General features: G+C 42.8%; 1 protein-coding gene across 5 annotated transcripts in view; it reads right to left on the reverse strand.

Moving 5' to 3' along the window:
* Nucleotides 1–20916, reverse strand: part of KCTD6 (potassium channel tetramerization domain containing 6) — a 47983-nt gene that overhangs the window by 23367 nt on the left and 3700 nt on the right. For 3 of the 5 annotated variants that reach the window (XM_061397432.1, XM_061397430.1, XM_061397426.1), the window contains exon 1: nt 14833–14916. The exons of the other annotated variants lie outside the window; for them this stretch is intronic. The gene's annotated coding sequence lies outside the window, so the exon portion shown is untranslated. Of the gene's footprint in view, nt 1–14832; nt 14917–20916 lie in introns of those variants that run through there. 5 annotated transcript variants of the gene reach the window in all.

Raw genomic sequence — 20916 nt, forward strand, 5'->3', positions numbered from 1 at the left:
TCCAAATGAAAGAAGAATTGAAGGAACCTCAACAGGCTAAAAAAAAAAGAAAAAAATTAACAGATCTAGAAGGGTATTTCTTACTTTTTTTAGGGAACACAATGCCGCCAGCAACTTCTCACTTTTTTGGCCACTTCTGAACCAGTCACAAAAGTATTTCAAGTGCAAAATTGCTTGTGAGATGCATAATCAATCAGGTAACAAGCATTTATGGAGCTCATAACATGGGCCTGGCTGCTGGAGTAACTGCTGGGTGCTGTTTTACAGCCCACTGAGAGAAGGGCTAAACTATACTACAAATTTCATAGAAACAGAAGTTTTTAAACTCCACCCTAGGCTTACAGGTCTGGCATTACTGCTGAGCATTTAGGATGTAGTTGAGCACTGCCTACAAATAAGGATTTGGATTTTAGAGTCCAGATGACTGAAATTCAAATCCCAACTCTCTCACTACTGACTGTGTGACCTTTGGCAAGTTTCTTATCTTCCTGAACCTCAGTGTGCAGATCTGTAAAAAATGGATATAACCATAGTTCTTAGTTCAAAAGGCAGGTGTGCTGATTAAATTGGATAATGCCAGGGTTCAGAATGTATTCAATGGATGTTAAAAGGAGACTACTTTTTAACATTTAATTATCCCTTTTTAAAAAGTAGATGCCTATAATCTCCCATGTAGAAACACAGAGCTGGAGTAAAGGGTGAACTGACTACCAGCCTGGATTATGCCAAGACTGTTAATCCATACCATCAGTTCTTCCTGTGTTTTCCTTTCTTCCTTCCTCTTACCTGAAAAGGGAAATGATTCTGGGAATGCTGCCTGGAGTCTGCAAGCCTATGAAAGGTGGTGCAAAGAGCCTGAAGGACAACCTCAAATATTCCTGGGGCCCCAAAATGTCAGGAAAGCAGCAGAGAACCCTGGAGCCAAAGGGGCCACACAGGTGAGAAATGGAGTATTTCTTGTCATATCCATAAACAAGGATGTCACAGTCATCTGCAATTTAGGCCCTCCAATTGTGAATTTCTGAGCCCTAAGAGCAACCAGGAAGGAGAAGGATACCTGCAATCCAGCAGCCACTCTCTGTGGTGAACACTGAGGAAAACCACAGGATACTGGCCCCAGATAGCTGAGGTGCAGCTGAAAGGGATGATTTCAGTGAGCCCAGACACTTGCATCTTCCCATACACAGAGAAGCACTAAATTCCTTAATTTGAGATATCTGGTTTTCTTTAATTCACAAAAATATTTTTGATATTTAGACTACCTGCCCTTTGTTGCAAATTTCCATATAATCCAACAGCCCCACCCTTCCCAGCCAGTGCCCTCTGGGTTATCTGACATGCTGTCTCCCAGGCTTGAAGTCCTAAAAATTCCTACTGAATAAAACATAACTCTCAACTTTCAGATCGTGACTACTCATATTTTTAAGTCAACATGGGCGAAGCCAACAAGTCCTGTGACGAATGACAACCATGTGACTAATGACCCAGAGCCAGAGTTCTCCCTCTCCCCCTTGGTTAAACCCCAGGACCGAGAGACACTCAGTATGTATGTACTGCCGAGGAGACAGTGGATGTGCCCGGGACAGACTGCTGTTAGAGGCTTTACACCAGCTTAGCAGGACAGAGACCTGCACTCAGAGTGCAGTTCTAGGAAAGCAAGCCTTATTTCTTGCCCACCTGAGTTGCGGGCTGAGATGCATACCAGCTATGGCAAGAAGATTTCAAGAGTTGCTTGTTCTCAACAGACTGAGGTGAATGAATACAAGGTCTACAGATTCCAGCAAGGAAGCGAAATGAAGGCAAAAAGTAGCCACCACTACAGGCCTAGCGCCTGGAGGACAGCAGCCCTTTGATCCGGGATTTTAGGCACAAACACAGAAGCAAATGAGTGAAGGAGGAACAAAGAAACACACCTGGCAGAAAACAGCCAGTATTCATAGCCTTTCACACCCAACTCTTAATAAATCCCAAGATTTGGGTTTGCAGCTAGGGTTTAGCAATTAAAACCGTGTTGCAACACCTTTCTGGTTTGAAGTGGAGAAAGCATAAGGCCTGTGAATTTGAGGATTTGACACCACAGCCTTCTGTGCAAACATCTGACTCACTCTGCCCCTCCAGGGAGGGAAGAAGCCAGCTCAGGTTTCACTGTTAGCCCCCAAACCCCACTGTGAATGTCAGTTCTTTCCCAGAAGCAAACTGAACTACCAAATCTGTTTAAATCAGTGCTGACAACCTAAACCCAAGTTTATGAAGCTGCAGGCCACAGAGGAGGCCTTCTGTTCCAGGACTGCACCATGAGGGGTGAGGAGCCCTGATTCAAATGAACCAGAGCTAGATTTCGCTGTTTTCATCGCTTTAACATTTACATTCTGAGAGCCTAGGGAAATGGATCTTAGAGACACGGAACATTAACCTTTGCTATAGCAAAGTCATGCCTGTCTTCAAACGCCTCAAAAAAAAAAAAAAAATGGTACTCCTTATCTCCATTCTAGCCTCCAGCCTTCTGGAAAGGTCAGAGCATGGGAGGAGTCCCGACAGCAGTGAAATCTCAGGAAATCTTGGGCTTACAGGGATGGCAGCGACAATCTAAGTCCACTGACATTTTATGCATGAGTAAATTCAGGCTGAGGAGAGCTTAGAGTACTTTTGCAAAGTCACATTGCTGGATGGCTGAGGAACAGTGATTGGAGTCAATGTTACCTTACTCTGTCTATTCATTTACCATAATGAACATCTTTTGGTTACTATTTGGGGGCCTCTGTGATTATACAGTGGAAGTGAGAAATAGATTTAAGGGCCTAGATCTGATAGAGTGCCTGATGAGCTATGGAATGAGGTTCGTGACACCGTACAGGAGACAGGGATCAAGACCATTCCCATAGAAAAGAAATGCAAAAAAGCAAAATGGCTGTCTGGGGAGGCCTTACAAATAGCTGTGAAAAGAAGAGAAGTGAAAAGCAAAGGAGAAAAGGAAAGATATAAGCATCTGAATGCAGAGTTCCAAAGAATAGCAAGAAGAGAGAAGAAAGCCTTCTTCAGCGATCAATGCAAAGAAATAGAGGAAAACAACAGAATGGGAAAGACTAGGGATCTCTTCAAGAAAATCAGAGATACCAAAGGAACATTTCATGCAAAGATGAGCTCGATAAAGGACAGAAATGGTATGGACCTAACAGAAGCAGAAGATATTAAGAAGAGATGGCAAGAATACACAGAAGAACTGTACAAAAAAGATCTTCATGACCCAGATAATCACGATGGTGTGATCACTGACCTAGAGCCAGACATCCTGGAATGGGAAGTCAAGTGGGCCTTAGAAAGCATCACTACGAACAAAGCTAGTGGAGGTGATGGAATTCCAGTTGAGCTATTTCAAATCCTGAAAGATGATGCTGTGAAAGTGCTGCACTCAATATGCCAGCAAATTTGGAAAACTCAGCAGTGGCCACAGGACTGGAAAAGGTCAGTTTTCATTCCAATCCCAAAGAAAGGTAATGCCAAAGAATGCTCAAACTACCACACAATTGCACTCATCTCACACGCTAGCAAAGTAATGCTCAAAATTCTCCAAGCCAGGCTTCAGCAATATGTGAACCGTGAACTTCCTGATGTTCAAGCTGGTTTTAGAAAAGGCAGAGGAACCAGAGATCAAATTGCCAACATCTGCTGGATCATGAAAAAGCAAGAGAGTTCCAGAAAAACATCTATTTCTGCTTTATTGACTATGCCAAACCCTTTGACTGTGTGGATCACAATAAACTGTGGAAAATTTTGAAAGAGATGGGAATACCAGACCACCTGACCTGCCTCTTGAGAAACCTGTATGCAGGTCAGGAAGCAACAGGTAGAACTGGACATGGAACAACAGACTGGTTCCAAATAGGAAAAGGAGTACGTCAAGGCTGTATATTGTCACCCTGTTTATTTAACTTATATGCAGAGTACATCATGAGAAACGCTGGACTGGAAGAAACACAAGCTGGAATCAAGATTGCCGGGAGAAATATCAATAATCTCAGCTATGCAGATGACACCACCCTTATGGCAGAAAGTGAAGAGGAACTCAAAAGCCTCTTGATGAAAGTGAAAGTGAAGAGTGAAAAAGTTGGCTTAAAGCTCAACATTCAGAAAACGAAGATCACTGCATCCAGTCCCACCACTTCGTGGGAAATAGATGGGGAAACAGTGGAAACAGTGTCAGACTTTATTTTTCTGGGCTCCAAAATCACTACAGATGGTGACTGCAGCCATGAAATTAAAAGACGCTTACTCCTTGGAAGGAAAGTTATGACCAACCTAGATAGCATATTCAAAAGCAGAGACATTACTTTGCCAACAAAGGTTCATCTAGTCAAGACTATGGTTTTTCCAATAGTCATGTATGGATGTGAGAGTTGGACTGTGAAGAAAGCTGAGCGCCGAAGAATTGATGCTTTTGATCTGTGGTGTTGGAGAAGACTCTTGAGAGTCCCTTCGACTGCAAGGAGATCCAACCAGTCCAGTCTGAAGGAGATCAGCCCTGGGATTTCTTTGGAAGGAATGATGCTAAAGCTGAAACTCCAGTACTTTGGCCACCTCATGCCAAGAGTTGATTCATTGTAAAAGACCCTGATGCTGGGAGGGATTGGAGGCAGGAGGAGAAGGGGACGCCAGAGGATGAGATGGCTGGATGGCATCACTGACTCGATGGACGTGAGTCTGAGTGAACTCCGGGAGTTGGTGATGGACAGGGAGGCCTGGTGTGCTGCGATTCGTGGGGTCGCAAAGAGTCGGACACAACTGAGCGACTGATCTGATCTGATCTGATCTGTGGTTGTGACGGGAACAAGGCCCCAGTTTACCATGTGGAAGTCAGAGAGGCCCCCTATCCCTCTCCCCACTTCCTGGAAGCAGAGGTGTAGCTTAAGACTCATCCAAGAGGACACTTCCATCCAGCCCTACCAACAGTAGCCAACCCGCCCATGGCCATCATGTTGGTTCCGGCCTACGAACAGAGTACTCTGGCCAGAGCTCCATGTCCTAGTGACCAGCTTGCTCAGTAACCAAGTGCATAATGAACAGTTTGCCTCAAAGTCAAATACTCTGTCAGTATTCATTCAGCTGTCATCTCCTGCTGCTTCTTTTTTTTTTTCTTGCCAACTTTTGGACATCTTTACAAATTAAAAAAATTAATTTCCTCTAAGGGTTTTTTCCCCCTGCTAAATTTTGTATTCTGATTAATTATTTAAGAATGTGTTACTTTTTATGAACAATAAAATTGTTCTTTACTGTTATGGGAGGCTTTTGATAATATATGAACCTTTGAACACACTGTTAGGGACTTTTTTGCAAGTGTGAATAACAACACTTTTTTCTAAGCTATATGTTTACAGTGAGAGACTTTTACTGAACTTGACATAAGATATTAAATTCAGAATAATTCTAAGTGTTAAGCACAAAATGGAGTGACCTTGGTCAGCAATTAACCAGCATACCTCCTAACAATTAATGGTAATTAATGGCTGACTACAATGAACGAGTCTATTCTAGACCTGATGTATAATACTGGGTTCATATTCCATTCAGATCCATATACAAGTATTGAGTTTAACTACAATAATCAAACAACTAACGTTTGTCAACTACATGTCAAAGGCTGGGCTGAACACTGTAGTTTTGTTCTCTTTTAGTTCTGCTCCCTGAGGACAAGGCCCATCTTTGTTCACCACTGTGTCCTCAGCCAGCCCATGGTAGATGCCCTGTTACTACCTGCAGGACAACCAAATGGCCCTGCTAGTAGGTACTGTTATAAACTATCATCTCAACTGTACAGGGGAGCAAATTCAGGTTCAGCTGTTACTACTTGTCCAAGGACATCAGGAAGGGCAGCATGACCTGGAGCCTGCATTCTTGACACGAGGAAGGGCGTGACCTGACATCTGGACCCTAACTAAAGCTTGGAGGATAGGGGTCAGGGTGGACAGACACATTCATGCTGTTTAGTGCTGGGGACCTGGTGAGCAGGTTAAGTACAGAAGCCCCTGGGAGGAGGTGGTTCTGAAATGACTCCTGAAATGAAAGGTGTCTGAATGACTATTCTCGGAGGTAGAAGATTCCACAATGAGACCAAGCTTCCTAGGGAGCCTTGGGACAGAATACAAGCAGGGGTCAGAGGTCAGGGGCACACCCCAGTGGCCTGTGCAATGTGCTGCGGCTTTCCAACAAAGGTTAGCTTGATGGTGAGGGAAGAATCATTCTGAAAACCCAGGATAATAAACATGAGGCCTTGTGGACTAACAAAGAGATTAGTCCTGAGCTCTCTTTTCTTCTCCATCTAATGTATATTAATTTTCTCTAGAAATTAAAAATATCTCAGAGTCTCACGTGGCTTTGGCCTCGTGCCGTTGTGCTAACACTAGTCAATAGCATTTTGTATGAAAAGAAAACTGTGGATGGGAATGTGAAATGGTACAGCACTCTGGAAAATATTTGGCAGCTTCTAAAAAGCTAGGCATACACTTATCCTACAACCCAGCGATTGCAATCCTGGGCATCTATCCCAACGAAATGAAAACTTATGTTCACACAAAAACCTGTGCAGGATTGTTCAGAGCCACTTGCTCTGCAATAGTCCCAAACTGGAAACAACCAAAAAATGTCCTACAATAGGTGAATGATTAAACAAACCACATGTGGTACATCCTGACCATGGAATTATATTCAACAATAAAAATGAACAAGCTAGTGATACAGGCAATAACTTGGATGGATTTCAAGGGCTTTATGCTAAGTGGGAAAAAAACAAAATTTCATGCTGCATGACTCCACTTATATAACATTCTCAAACTGACAAAGCTCTTGGGACTGCCCTGGTGGTCCAGAGCAAGACTCTGCGCTCCTAGTGCAGGGGCCCAGGTTCGGTCCCTGGTTAGGGAACTCAATCCCACAGGCCACAGGCAAAAAGTTCCCACACGCCACAACGAGACCCAGCACAGCCAAATACACGAACATTTTTATAAATAAATAAAAACTTTAAGTTATGTACTCACTATTATACTACTGTTCATTTTTATACAGATTCGGAGATAATGTGATGCAATCTTGTCTCCCTAAGTTACATAACAACCAGACATAGAATAAGGCTCGTATTATTAATTCACAGACACCTTCCAACCCCAGGGTTTCATAAAGGAGGTCTAATGAAGATCCCCTGGAGAAGGGAAAGGCTACCCACCCCAGTGTTCTGGCCTGGAGAATTCCATGGACTGTATAGTCCATGTGGTCAACAAAGAGTGGGACACGACTGAGTGGCTTTCACTTCACTTCAACATATTAAACACAATGGCTTTCCTTTGGTCAAAAAAGAATTTTTTAACGCTAGTCAAGTAATCTACATCAAAATGTCCAGGATGCTATGAAGTGCTTCTCGGGCCTGGAAATGGAGAGTTTTATCCATCCTGTGAAAGTTCGTGGTACAGCAAGCACGTGGGTGAGGCTTTCTGAGCAACCTTTCCCTTTGCTGCTGCAAAACCAAAATGTGCGCTCAGAGTCTGAGCTTTGCTTCCCACAACAAATGTGGCTAAGGCCAGAGAACACAAGTATTTATACTTTTAGAGGACCCCTTCTTCGTGAGACACGTGGCAGCAGCCCTGAGAAGGTCCTTTCTGAACCTGCTGCAGCTTGCTGCTGCCAGTCAAGAGGAGAGAGTGCCCTCTACAGGTGAAACTGGGGAACAAAACGGTCTCCGACCCCCGGGAAAGGGTCTGTGGGAATTCACCTGCATGGCCTTTTCTAGGCAGCACCCTTATAAGCTTCCAAAACCTAATGTCTATCAACGCAATACCAGACATAATCTAAGTGTGTGTGAACACACTCATAAAATTCGCATTATCTCTCCAAGGAGAAGCAGGAAATTAGTAGCAATGCTTGTCTCCTGCAAGGTAAATGTCATAAGAGAGATGGGGATGGGGGGAAATTCACTTTCTCTATCCCCAAATTTGGGATGAAAAAGTTTCAAACATACAGAAAAGTTGAAAGAATAGTATAATAGTATAACGACCATCCTGACCACTTAGATTCTACAACTGTTACCATTTACCATATTTGTTTTATCTCTACTATTAATTTACCAGAATTATTCAATTAGAGACTCACAGCAAAAATCTTTATGCCCTTTGAATTCTGTATAGAGTATATCATCGATAGAAATAAATATATTAGTAATAACAACCACCTCTGAGAGAAGTTGTGAGGGAACACTACAGTAAATAAGATATACACACACACACACAAAAAAAAAATAAGATATACAGTATATAAATACCTGCCATAGTGCCAAGCACAGAGCACCCGCTCGATAAATAAATGCTACCTACAGTCATTCTTGGGCTTCCCTGGTTGCTCAGTGGTGAAGACTCTGCCTGCCAAGCAGGAGATGTGAGCTCAATCCCTGCATCAGGAAGATCCCCTGGAGAAGAGAATGGCAACCCACTCCAGTATTTTCGCCTGGGAAATCCCATGGACAGAGGAGCCTGGCAGGCTACTGTTCATGGGGCTGCAAAGAGTCAGACACGACTTAGCGAGTAAACAGCAGCAACAGCATAATCATTCTTATATTTCCCTTCTGTTACTCTTAGATTCCATAGTCAACTCATCGCCTTTGCTTAGCCCAAGGCGAGCAGCACAGACAGGACACGGCTGTTACGGAGCAGACAACAGGGCTCTAAAAAGCTCAGTGACTCCAACCTGTCCAGGCATCAAGGGCCCCCAGCAGGGCCTGGCATCTGGGCCTTTTCCCAATGTAGCCTTTTCCCCACTTTTCCAAACTCTCAGCTCCTGAAAGGCTCCTGGCAGGTCCAGAGCAGAAGGGTCACTTTAGTCGTAGGAAAGTGACAAAGCCTACAGACCACCCTGTTAGAGGCAGGCCGCAGAGCAGGGAGGAGGCAGGGGGTGGCCATGACACTAGACCCTTCTGGGCTGCTCTGGGAAAATCCCTCCATGACTACAGATATTCACCTCTTCCCACAGACCATCTTGTAATGAGTTTTCACTGTTTTCTGATCTCAAAAAAAGTACAATAAATATAAAATACAACTCAGTATGTAGTAAAAAAAAACAAACACGCTATCTAGATTTCTGCTGCTGCTGCTGCTAAGTCACTTCAGTCTGTACGACCCCATAGACGGCAGCCCACTAGGCTCCCCCGTTCCTGGGATTCTCCAGGCAAGAACACTGGAGTGGGTTGCCATTTCCTTCTCCAATGCATGAAAGAGAAAAGTGAAAGTGAAGTTGCTCAGTCGTGTCCGACTCTTAGCGACCCCATGGACTGCAGCCTACCAGGCTCCTCCGCCCATGGGATTCTCCAGGCAAGAGTATTGGAGTGGGGTGCCATCGCCTTCTCCAATCTAGATTTCTAAATATGTCAAATAACATGTAATTCATAATATGCATATATACAATATACATATATTAATATATATTAACATGTATAAATAATATACATGTTATCAGATAATATATATATATAAATGAAAGTCACTCGGTTGTGTCTGACTCTTTACGACCCCATGAACTGTAACCCGCCAGCCTCCTCCATGCATAAAATTCTCCAGGGAAAATACAATTCAGTATGTGGTAAAAATGAAGTAGAGATTCAATGCTAGCTAGGCCTTTCTTTTTCTCTACACACTTAAATGCAATATATGACACATTATGTTCCTTTATTTACATTATATACCGATTGATCAATTTATAGACCTACTGAGCATCTCTGACTACGTGGGTTTTTACCACATACTGAACTATATTTGGTCAGACTAACCCTTTTCCCACCCTAGTGGGGAAACAAGCCGTAGATAAACCAGCTGAGTCACCACTTGCTCTGCTGGACATGACCAATATCTCTCTGAGGTCTCAGGCCTACAGATATTCATGGGCCTGCCAGCTGCCCACGAACCCAGAGATTTCCTCCAGTCCTTGTAGAGAGAGAACTGGGGAACTCGCCTGCCCCTCAGTCTTAAACGGTAGGCACTACTATCTCCACTGCAATAAACTGAACGTAATGCACCCCCCCAACAAAATATATACATTGAAATCTAATCCCCAATGTGACAGAGATGAAAGCTTTGGGAGGTGATTAGGTCCCAAAGCAAAGCCCTCATAAATGGGATCAGTGCCCTTATTTTAAAAAAAAGAAGACCCTGGAGAGCTGCCTCATGCCTTCTGCTATCGAAGACACTGATAAAATGGACAGCTATGAACCCGGATGCAGGCTCTCACCAGACACCACATCTGCTGACACCCTGATCTAGGACTTGCCAGTCTTCAGAAATTTGAAAAAAAGTTTCTGTTGTTTTCTAAGTTACCATGTCTACCATATTTTGTTACAGTGGCCCAAGTAGACTCAAGACACTCATTTGACAGATGAGAGATGATGTACAGATGCCATAAGCAATGAGCTCAAGGTGAGTGGCAGCGCTGGGATGCCTTCTCCTGCCTGTGGACCTTTAATACCGATGTCAATGTAGAAATGTGTACTTATGAGTATCAGCAAAGCTGTAGGGGAAAAGCCACTTTCAGATACTCTTTATTGGAATTTACATCTGGAAATCAACAAAACAATACTGAACACAATTTACGATGCACAGTTCCAGTAGCTAAGGCTCCTTGGTCACAATGCAGGGAGCCTGGGTTCAACTCCTGATCAGGGAACTGGATCCCATGTGCCGCAACTAAGATCTGGTGCAGCCAAGTAAGTAAATAAAATAAATAAATAAATAAATAAATATATATATATATATATTTTTTTTTTTTTAAAGAAAAGTTAACGCATATGCCAAAGTACATGGTGAGGATTCAAGGAAAGACAAGCACACGCTGCCCTAGCTATCATACTAACTGCAACTACAGACCCTTTCAACGTAGACAGCAATGACCCAAGGATGGTGGAAAGCAAATGGTATCAGGAGAATCAGAAAAAAGACCAGAATTCAAAAGTCCATAAAACTGGTGGGGAGTTCGGTTTTCTCCCTTCAGCACTGCCTGGCCTAAATTCAAAGGCACCTGCTTAAAACTCAGAAGTTTTCATCGAGTGCAGACAGAAAGAGTTCCAAGAGAAGCCCTCTCTTTCTGATCTGGCGGGTGGGGGCATTGGGAGAATATTCCATTTCAATCTTGGTTTTCTTTTCTCTGTTTCCTGCCCTAGCCTGCATGCAATACCTTAGTGCTGGTGGCAGCAGTGGGTGGTCAGATGCTTAACACTCTGCTGCTGCTGCGTCACTTTAGTCGTGTCCGACTCTGTGCGACCCCATAACGGCAGCCCACCAGGCTTCCCGTCCCTGGGATTCTCCAGGCAAGAACACTGGAGTGGGTTGCCATTTCCTTCTCCAATGCATGAAAGTGAAAAGTGAAAGTGAAATCGCTCAGTCGCCTCCGACTCTAGCGACCCCATGGACTGCAGCCCACCGGGCTCCTCCGTCCATGGGATTTTCTAGGCAAAAGTACTGGAGTGGGGTGCCATTGCCTTCTCTGGCTTAACACTCTAAGGTGGGGGGGGGGGGGGGGCGGGGATTCTGTCTCTAAGCAGAGGAGCTGGGATTCCAAGAGCAGGGAGAGAATACCATTGCTGTTTCTCTCCTGTCCTCCTTGGTCCAGATGCAGAAACAGCAGTAAGCAGTGAACAACAGAGCAGACGAACTAAAGCCACACTGTTACTGGCGGACTTGTATCCCCATCAAGTTCCTATACTGAAGTCATAACCCTCAGTATCACAGAATGTCACAGCAGTTGGTAATGAAGGTACAATGAAGTCATTAGGGGAGGGCCTAATCCAACATGGTTCAAGGCCTAATCCAACATGAACTATGGACAGAGGTTCATGACATTGTACAGGAGACAGGGATCAAGACCATCCCCATGGAAAAGAAATGCAAAAAAGCAAAATGGCTGCCTGGGGAGGCCTTACAAATAGCTGTGAAAAGAAGCGAAAAGCAAAGGAGAAAAAGAAAGATATAAGCATCTGAATGCAGAGTTCCAAAGAATAGCAAGGAGAGATAAGAAAGCCTTCCTCAGTGATCAATGCAAAGAAATAGAGGAAAACAACAGAATGGGAAACACTAGGGATCTCTTCAAGAAAATTAGAGATACCAAAGGAACATTTCATGCAAAGATGGGCTTGATAAAGGACAGAAATGGTATGGACCTAACAGAAGCAGGAGATATTAAGAAGAGATGGCAAGAATACACAGAACTGTACAAAAAGATCTTCACAACCCAGATAATCACGATGGTGTGATCACTGACCTAGAGCCAGACATCCTGGAATGGGAAGTCAAGTGGGCCTTAGGAAGCATCACTTTGAACAAAGCTAGTGGAGGTGATGGAATTCCAGTTGAGCTATTCCAACTCCTGAAAGATGATGCTGTGAAAGTGCTGCACTCAATATGCCAGCAAATTTGGAAAACTCAGCAGTGGCCACAGGACTGGAAAAGGTCAGTTTTCATTCCAATCCCAAAGAAAGGCAATGCCAAAGAATGCTCAAACTACCACACAATTGCACTCATCTCACATGCTAGCAAAGTGATGCTCAAAATTCTCCAAGCCAGGCTTCAGCAATATGTGAACCGTGAACTTCCTGATATTCAAGCTGGTTTTAGAAAAGGCAGAGGTACCAGAGATCAAATTGCCAACATCCACTGGATCATCAAAAAAGCAAGAGAATTCCAGAAAAACATCTATTTCTGCTTTATTGACTATGCCAAACCCTTTGACTGTGTGGATCACAATAAACTGTGGAAAATTTTGAAAGAGATGGGAATACCAGACCACCTGACCTGCCTCTTGAGAAACCTGTATGCAGGTCAGGAAGCAACAGGTAGAACTGGACATGGAACAACAGACTGGTTCCAAATAGGAAAAGGAGTACGTCAAGGCTGTATATTGTCACCCTGCTTATTTAATTTCTATGCAGAGTACATCATGAGAAACGCTGGGCTGGAAGAAGCACAAGCTGGAATCAAGATTGCCGGGAGAAATATCAGTAACCTCAGATATGCAGATAACACCACCCTTATGGCAGAAAGTGAAGAGGAACTTAAAAGCCTCTTGATGAAAGTGAAAGTGGAGAGTGAAAAAGTTGGCTTAAAGCTCAACATTCAGAAAACGAAGATCATGGCATCCGGTCCTATCACTTCATGGCAAATAGATGGGGAAACAGTGGAAACAGTGTCAGACTTTATTTTTGGGGCTCCTAAATCACTGCAGATGGTGACTGCAGCCATGAAATTAAAAGACGCTTACTCCTTGGAAGGAAAGTTATGACCAACCTAGATAGCATATTACAAAGCAGAGACATTACTTTGCCAACAAAGCTTTGTCTAGTCAAGGCTATGGTTTTTTCAGTGGTCATGTATGGATGTGAGAGTTGGACTGTGAAGAAAGCTGAGCGCTGAAGAATTGATGCTTTTGATCTGTGGTGTTGGAAAAGACTCTTGAGAGTCCCTTGGACTGCAAGGAGATCCAACCAGTCCATTCTGAAGGAGATCAGCCCTGGGATTTCTTTGGAAGGAATGATGCTAAAGCTGAAACTCCAGTACTTTGGCCACCTCATGCGAAGAGTTGACTGATTGGCAAAGACTCTGATGCTGGGAGGGATTGGGGGCAGGAGGAGAAGGGGACGACAGAGGATGAGATGGTTGGATGGCATCACTGACTCGATACACATGAGTTTGAGTGAACTCCGGGAGTTTGTGATGGACAGGGAGGCCTGGTGTGCTGCGATTCATGGGGTCACAAAGAGTCAGACACGACTGAGCGACTGAACTGAACTGAACTGAACTAAGCCCTTGAGCCACAACCACTGAGCCTGCTGCACTCATGCTCTGCAGCAAGACAAGCCAATGCGACGAGAAGCCTGCCTGTAGCAACAAAGACCCAGTGCAGCCAAAAAGAAGGAAATAATAAAAATGTTTTTAAAAATTTGGAACTTTAAAAACTGAGCTGACTTTGGAACCACAGCCCACAGCAGGCAGGTGGAAATCCAAATCATCTGATTACCTGCAAAAATGTAAAATATAAATATTCTCTAGCCAGACTGACAAAAAAATAAGGAAGAAAGACACAGGTTACCAATTTCAGGAATGAAAAGGGGGCTATCACTACAAACCCTACAGAACATAAAAGTGAATTTTGTGAACAAATCAACATATATAAATTTGGCAACCTTCATGAACTGGACTTAGTCCTTGAAAAATAACAGCATCTGACATTTACCCAAGAATAAATAGATAGCCTGAATAACTCTATATCATTAGAGAAACAGATTTTGTAGTCAAAAGCTCCATGAGAAAGAAATCTCTGGACGGTTTCAAATATAAATTCTACCAAACATTTAAGGAAGAAATAAAACCAATTCTATACAACCTCCTTCACAAAAGCAGAAGAGGAGGGAACACTTCCCAACTCCATTTGAGGCAGGCCACCATGACACTGATACCAAAATCAGACAACACAAGAAATCTTCCATAAACATACACATAAAATTCCACAACAGACTAGCAAATCAAAAGCCAGCAATATATATGCGTGCACATGTGTGTCTTTACATGTATCTCACCATGACCCAGGATGGTGTATACCAGTAATGCAACACTGCTGCAATCAACATAATCCACAATGTTAACAAACCAAGGAAGAAAAATCAAATGATTATATATTAATAAATTGATGCAGAGAAAGTATTTGACAAACATGCAATGGCCATTCATGATTAAAGGACTCAGCAACTGAGAAACAGAGGGAACTTCCTTGGCCTGAATAAGCATCCATACAAAAACGTTAAACAAACATCACACTTACTGGTCAAAGAGTGAATGCCTTTCCTCTAATGTGGGGAACAAGGTGAAGATGTCCATTCTCACCACTTCTACTCAACATAGGTACTAGAATGGCAGCAAAAAAGGGAAGAAAAAGAAACAAAAGGCAAAATATTAGAAAGAGAGAAAAAAATTATCTTTCACAAACATAATTGTCTAAGCAGACAATCCCATAGAACATACAAAACCAGCTTCTTCTGGAAACAAAAAATGAGTTTAGCAAAGTGGCAGAACATCACGTCCACACCTGAAAATCAACCGCATTTCTACATACTAGGAGTAAACTATCAGAAACCTAAAAATATAAAGTTTTTAAAATTTGTTCGTTTTTAGCTGCGCTCGGCCTTGATTGCTGCGTGCAGGATTCCTCTAGCTGTGGCAAGCAGGGGCTACTCTACTCTCAAACTGCAGCGTGCCGGCTTCTCTTGTGCAGAGCATGGGCTCCAGGGCGCACAGCCTTCAGAAGTTGCAGTGCCTGGGCTCACAGCTGTGGCGCTCGGGCTCAGTTACCCAGAAGCACGCGGCATTTTCCCAGATAGGGGACTGAAACCACATCCCCTGCATTGGCAGGCAGATTCTCAACCACTGAGCCACCAGGAAAGTCCCTAGGAACCAAAATTATTAAAAATAACATTTACAATAGCCTAAAAAGGACAGAAATAAAATATGTGTAAGATGTGCATGCTGAAAACTACAAAAGGCTGATAAAAAAAATCAAAGACTGAAACAAATAGGATACTAGCTCTTTTTAAAATGTTCTACAGATTCAACACTATTCCAATAAAAATTCTATCAACATTTTTTTGGGTAGCTTCAGATAAGCTGATTGTTAAAAAAACAACTTTGAAAAAGAAATGTTGGAACACTCACATTACTTGATTTTAAAAACTACCTCACAGCAGGAGTAACTAAGACAGTGCAAGACTGAAAAAGGGATAAACACAGAGACCAATGGGACAGAAGAGTCCCACTTCAGCACTCAAAACAACGAACTGATTTCTGCACAAAGGTGCAAAAGCAATTCAGTGGAGAAAAGATGGTCTTCCTAGCAAATAACGTTAAACAAGTGGATATGCATACATAAGAAACTCTCGTGACTTTCCTGGTGGAACCGTGGATAAGACTCTGTCTGCCAGCGAGGGGCACACAGGTTCAATCCCTGGTCTAAGAAGATTCCACATGCCATGCAGCCACTAAGCCTGAGGGCCACAGCTACTGAAGCCTGTGTGCCAAGAGCCTGCGCTCATCAACAAGAAAACTTTACCGCAAAGAGAAGCCCACGCACTGCAACTAGAGAGCAGTCCCCACTCTTCACAACTGGAAAAAGCCCGCACACAGCAATGAAGACCCAGTGCAATCAAATATTAAATAAATAATTAAAAAAATTTTTTAAACTCTGGACCTAAACTTCACTGTTGTTCTTGTTCAGCCTCTCAGTTGTGGCCAACTCTTTGTGACCCCATGGACTGCAGCACACCAGGCTTCCCTGTCCTTCACCGTCAAAAATTACCTCAAAATGAACCACAGACCTAAATGGAAAACTGTAAAACTTTACAAGAAAGCATCAAAGAAGTTTTGCAACCTGGTGTTGGGCAAAGTTCTTAGAGATGACATCAAAACATGATCCATACGAGAAAACTCCGGTAAACTGAATTTCATCAAAATGTAAACCCTTTTTTTCTGAAAGACTGTTGAAAAATGATGAGATATGCCACAGACTAGGAGAATATACTGTCAGCCTTCAGTATCCAGATTCCACACCTGCAGATTCAATCAACAGAGCATTATGTCAGAGGTCCTACTGTTGCCAGTCAGCGTCCTTGGACTCTTTAATCAACAGAAATAGGTAAGAGGCCAGACAAGGAATTTTGGGTAAAGCTTTATGGGGACTCGGGCCACAGCACAAGGGACTGACAAGTGACTGATGCTCTTGCTCGTCCCCCCTCCCCAAGGGAGAATTGTGAGGTGGCTCCTTAAATGGCGCAAAGATAGAGGGGGGTGGTTAAGGGATTCTGCCCACACCCTTGGAGGTACTGTGTGCAGGGATCACGCATGGTACCCTGCTTTCATTCCCCACACCACAGAAGTGGCAGTTGTCTTTAGCTGCCAAGTTGTATCTGACTCTTAGCAACCCCATGCACAATAGCCCGCCAGGCTCCTCTGGCCATGGGATTTTCCAGTTAAGAATAAAGAAACGGGTTCTGTTTTGGTCTTTTTGTATCTTACTGTTCATGTTTTGCCCCAGCTGCACACGCATGCAGTTATTGTTAGTTGGTTGTAATTTCTTTTCATATTGCCCGTGGGGTTCTCTAGGCAGGAATACTTGAGTGGGTTGCTGTTTCCTCCTCCAGTGGAGCACCTTTTCTCAACTTTTCACTATGCCCCGTCCATCTCAGGTGGCCCTGCACGGCATAACTCACAGCTTCACTGAGTTGCACAGTCCCCTGCACTACGACAAGGCTGTGACCCATGAAAGGGAAAAGATATGACATTGGAAGATGAGCCCTCCCAGATCGGAAGGTGTTCAATATGCTATTGGGGAAGAGCAGAGGCAATCATTAGTAGCTCTAGAAAGAATACAACGGCTCGGCCAAAGTGGAAATGATGCTCAATTGTAGATGTGTCTGGTTTTCCTGGTGGCTAAGACAGTGAAGAATCTGCCTGCAATGCAGGAGACCCAGGTTCAATCCCTGGGTCAGGAAGAGCCACTGAGAAGGCAATCCACTCCAGTATTCTTGCCGGGAGAATACCATAGACAGAGGAGTCTGGCAGGCTACAGTCCATAGGATCACAAAGAGAAGGACACAACTAAACGACTAACACTTCTACTTTCTGGTGGTGAAAGTAAAATCTGATGCTGTAAAGAACAATATTGCATAGGAACCTGCAATATTAGGTCCATGAATCAAGGTAAAGTGGATGTGGTCAAACAGGAGATGGCAAGAGTGAACAGTGACATCTTAAAAATCAGTGAACTAATATGGACAAGAATGTTTAAATTTAATTCAGATGACCATTATATCTACTACTGTGGGCAAGAATCCCTTAAAGAAATGGAGTAGCCCTCACAGTCAACAAGAGAGTCTGAAAGGCAGTATTTGGGTGCAATTTCAAAAATGACAGAATGATCTCAGCTCATTTACAAGGCAAACCATTCAATGTCACAGTAAACGAAGTCTATGCCCCAAACACTGATGCCAAAGAAGCTGAAGTCAAATGGTTCTGTGAAGATCTATAAGGCCTTCTAGAACTAACACCAAAAGAAAGATGTCCTTTTCATTATAGGGGATTGGAATGCAAAGTAAAAAGTCAAGAGATACCTAGAGTAACAGGCAAGTTTGGCCTTGGAGTACAAAATGAAGCATGACAAAGGCTAACAGAGAGTTTTGTCAAGAGAACACACTGGTCATAGCAAACACCCTCTTCCAACAAAACAAGAGATGACTCTACACATGGACATCACCAGATGGTCAATACTAAAATCAGACTGATTATATTCTTTGCAGCCAAAGATGAAGAAGCTCTATAAGGTCAGTAAAAATAAGACCTAGAGCTGACTGTAGCTCAGATCATGAGTTCCTTATTGCAAAATTTAGGCTTAAATTGAAGAAAGTAGAGAAAACCACTAGGCTATTCAGGTATGACCTAAATCTAATCCTTTAACATTATATAGTGGGGAGGTGACAAATAGATTCAAGAGATTAGATATGGTAGACAGAGTGCCTGAAGAACCATGGAAAGAGGTTTGTAATACTGTACCGGAGGCAGTGGCCAAAACCATCCCAAATAAAAAGAAATGCAAGAAAACAAAGTGATTGTCTGAGGAGACTTTACAAATAGCTGAAGAAAGAAGAGAAACAAAAGGCAAGGGAGAAAGGTAAAAATATATCCAACTGAATGCAGAGTTCCAGAGATTAGCAAGAAGAGGTAAGAAAGCCTTCTTAAGTGAACAATGCAAAGAATTACAAGAAGACAACAGAATGGGTAAGACTAGATAGATATCTCTTCAAGAAAATTGGAGATATCAAGGGAACATTCCATGAAAGGATGTGTAAGGTAAAGGACAAAAATAGTAAGGATCTAACAGAAGCAGAAAAAGAGATTAAGAAGAGGTGGCAAGAATACACAGAAGAACTATACAAAAAAGTCTTAATGACCTAGATAACCAACATGGGGAAACAATGGAAACAGTGAGACTATTTTTCTGGGCTCCAAAATCACTGCAGACGGTAACTGCAGCCATGAAATTAAAAGATGCTTGCTCCTTGGAAGAAAAGCTATGACCAACCTAGACAGCATATTAAAAAGCAGAGACATTACTTTGCCAACAAAGGTCCGTCTAGTCAAAGCTGTGGTTTTTCCAGTAGTCATGTATGGATGTGACAGTTGGACTATAAAGAAGGCTGAAAGCCAAAGAATTGATGCTTTTGAACTGTGGTGTTGAAGAAGACTTTTGAGAGTCCCTTGGACTGCAAGGAGATCCAACCAGTCTATCCTAAAGGAAATCAGTCCTGAATATTCATTGGAAGGACTGATGCTGAAACTCCAATACTCTGGCCACCTGATGCGAAGAACTGACTCACCAGAAAAGACCCTGATACTGGGAAAAATTGAAGACAGGAGGAGAAGGGGATGACAGAGGATGAGATGGCTGGATGGCATCACTGACTCAATGGACATGAGTTTGAGTAAGCTCCGGGAGTTGGTGATGGACAGGGAAGCCTGGAGTGCTGCAGTCCATGTGGTCGCAAAGAGTCAGACATGACTAAGCGACTGAACTGAACTGAACTGACTGAACCACGATGATGTTGTCACTCACCTAGACCCAGACATCCTGGAATGTGAAGTCAAGTGGACCTTAGGAAGCATGAACAAAGCTAGTGGAGATGATGGAATTCCAACTGAGCTATTTAAAATCCTAAAAGATGATGCAGTTAAAGTGCTACCCTCAATATGTCAGCAAATTTGGAAAACTTATCAGTGGCCACAGGACCAGAAAAGGTCAGTTTTCATTCCAATCCCAAATAAAAGCAATGCCAAAAAATGTTCAAACTAGTGCACAACTGCACTCATTTCACGTGGTAGCAAGGTAATACTCAAAATCCTCCAAGCTAGGCTTCAGTAGAACATCAACGAAGAACTTCCAAATGTACAAGCTGGGTTTTGAAGAGGCAAAGGAAACAGAGATCAAATTGCCAACATTCACTGGATCATGGAAAAGGCAAGGGAGTTCCAAAAAAACATCTACTTCTGCTTCACTGACTAAAGTCTTTGACTGTGGGAATCACAACAAACTGAAAAATTCTTAGAGATATGAGTACCAGACCACCTTTCCTGCTTCTTGAGAAACTTGTATGTGGGTCAAGAAGCAACAGTTTGAACTGAACTGGAAAGGTTCAAAATTAGGAAAGGAGTACGTCAAGGCTGTACATTGTCACCCTGCTTATTTAATTTATATGCAGGATATATCGTGTGAGATGCTGGATTTTAAAAGGTGTTCAGTATCATTAAATACTAGGGAAATGCAAATTAAATTCACAAGGGCCACCATTACACATTGATTAGAATGCCTAAATAAAAATTATTAATAATATCAGGTGCTGGGAAGGATCCCAGAGCAACTGTATTTCTCATACATTGCTGGAGGAAACCTAAAATGGTACAGCCACTCTGGGAAAAGTTTGACAATTTTTTAAAAGTTAAACATACACTTAACAGGCAATCATACTGCTGGATACCCAAAGAAATGAAAATTTAAGTTCACATAAAAACCTGTAAACCACTGTTCACAGCAGCTATACTGGAAATAACTAAAAATGAACACAACTCAGAAGTCCTTCAATGGATGAATGGGTAAACCAACAAAGCCATACAGCTACTCAGCGATAAAAAAGAATGAAATGTTGATACACAGAATTACTTGAATGGGTCCCCAGGGCATTAGGGTGAGTAAGTATAGTCAGTCTCAAAGAATTACATATTGCATGATTCCATGTAAAAAACATTCCTGAAATAACAACTAAAGTGGTTAAGAAGAGAACAGTGGAGTTAGGGGTGGGAGAAGGTG

The sequence above is a fragment of the Bos javanicus genome, chromosome 22 (genome assembly GCF_032452875.1).
Source record: "Bos javanicus breed banteng chromosome 22, ARS-OSU_banteng_1.0, whole genome shotgun sequence".
NCBI lineage: Eukaryota > Metazoa > Chordata > Mammalia > Artiodactyla > Bovidae > Bos > Bos javanicus.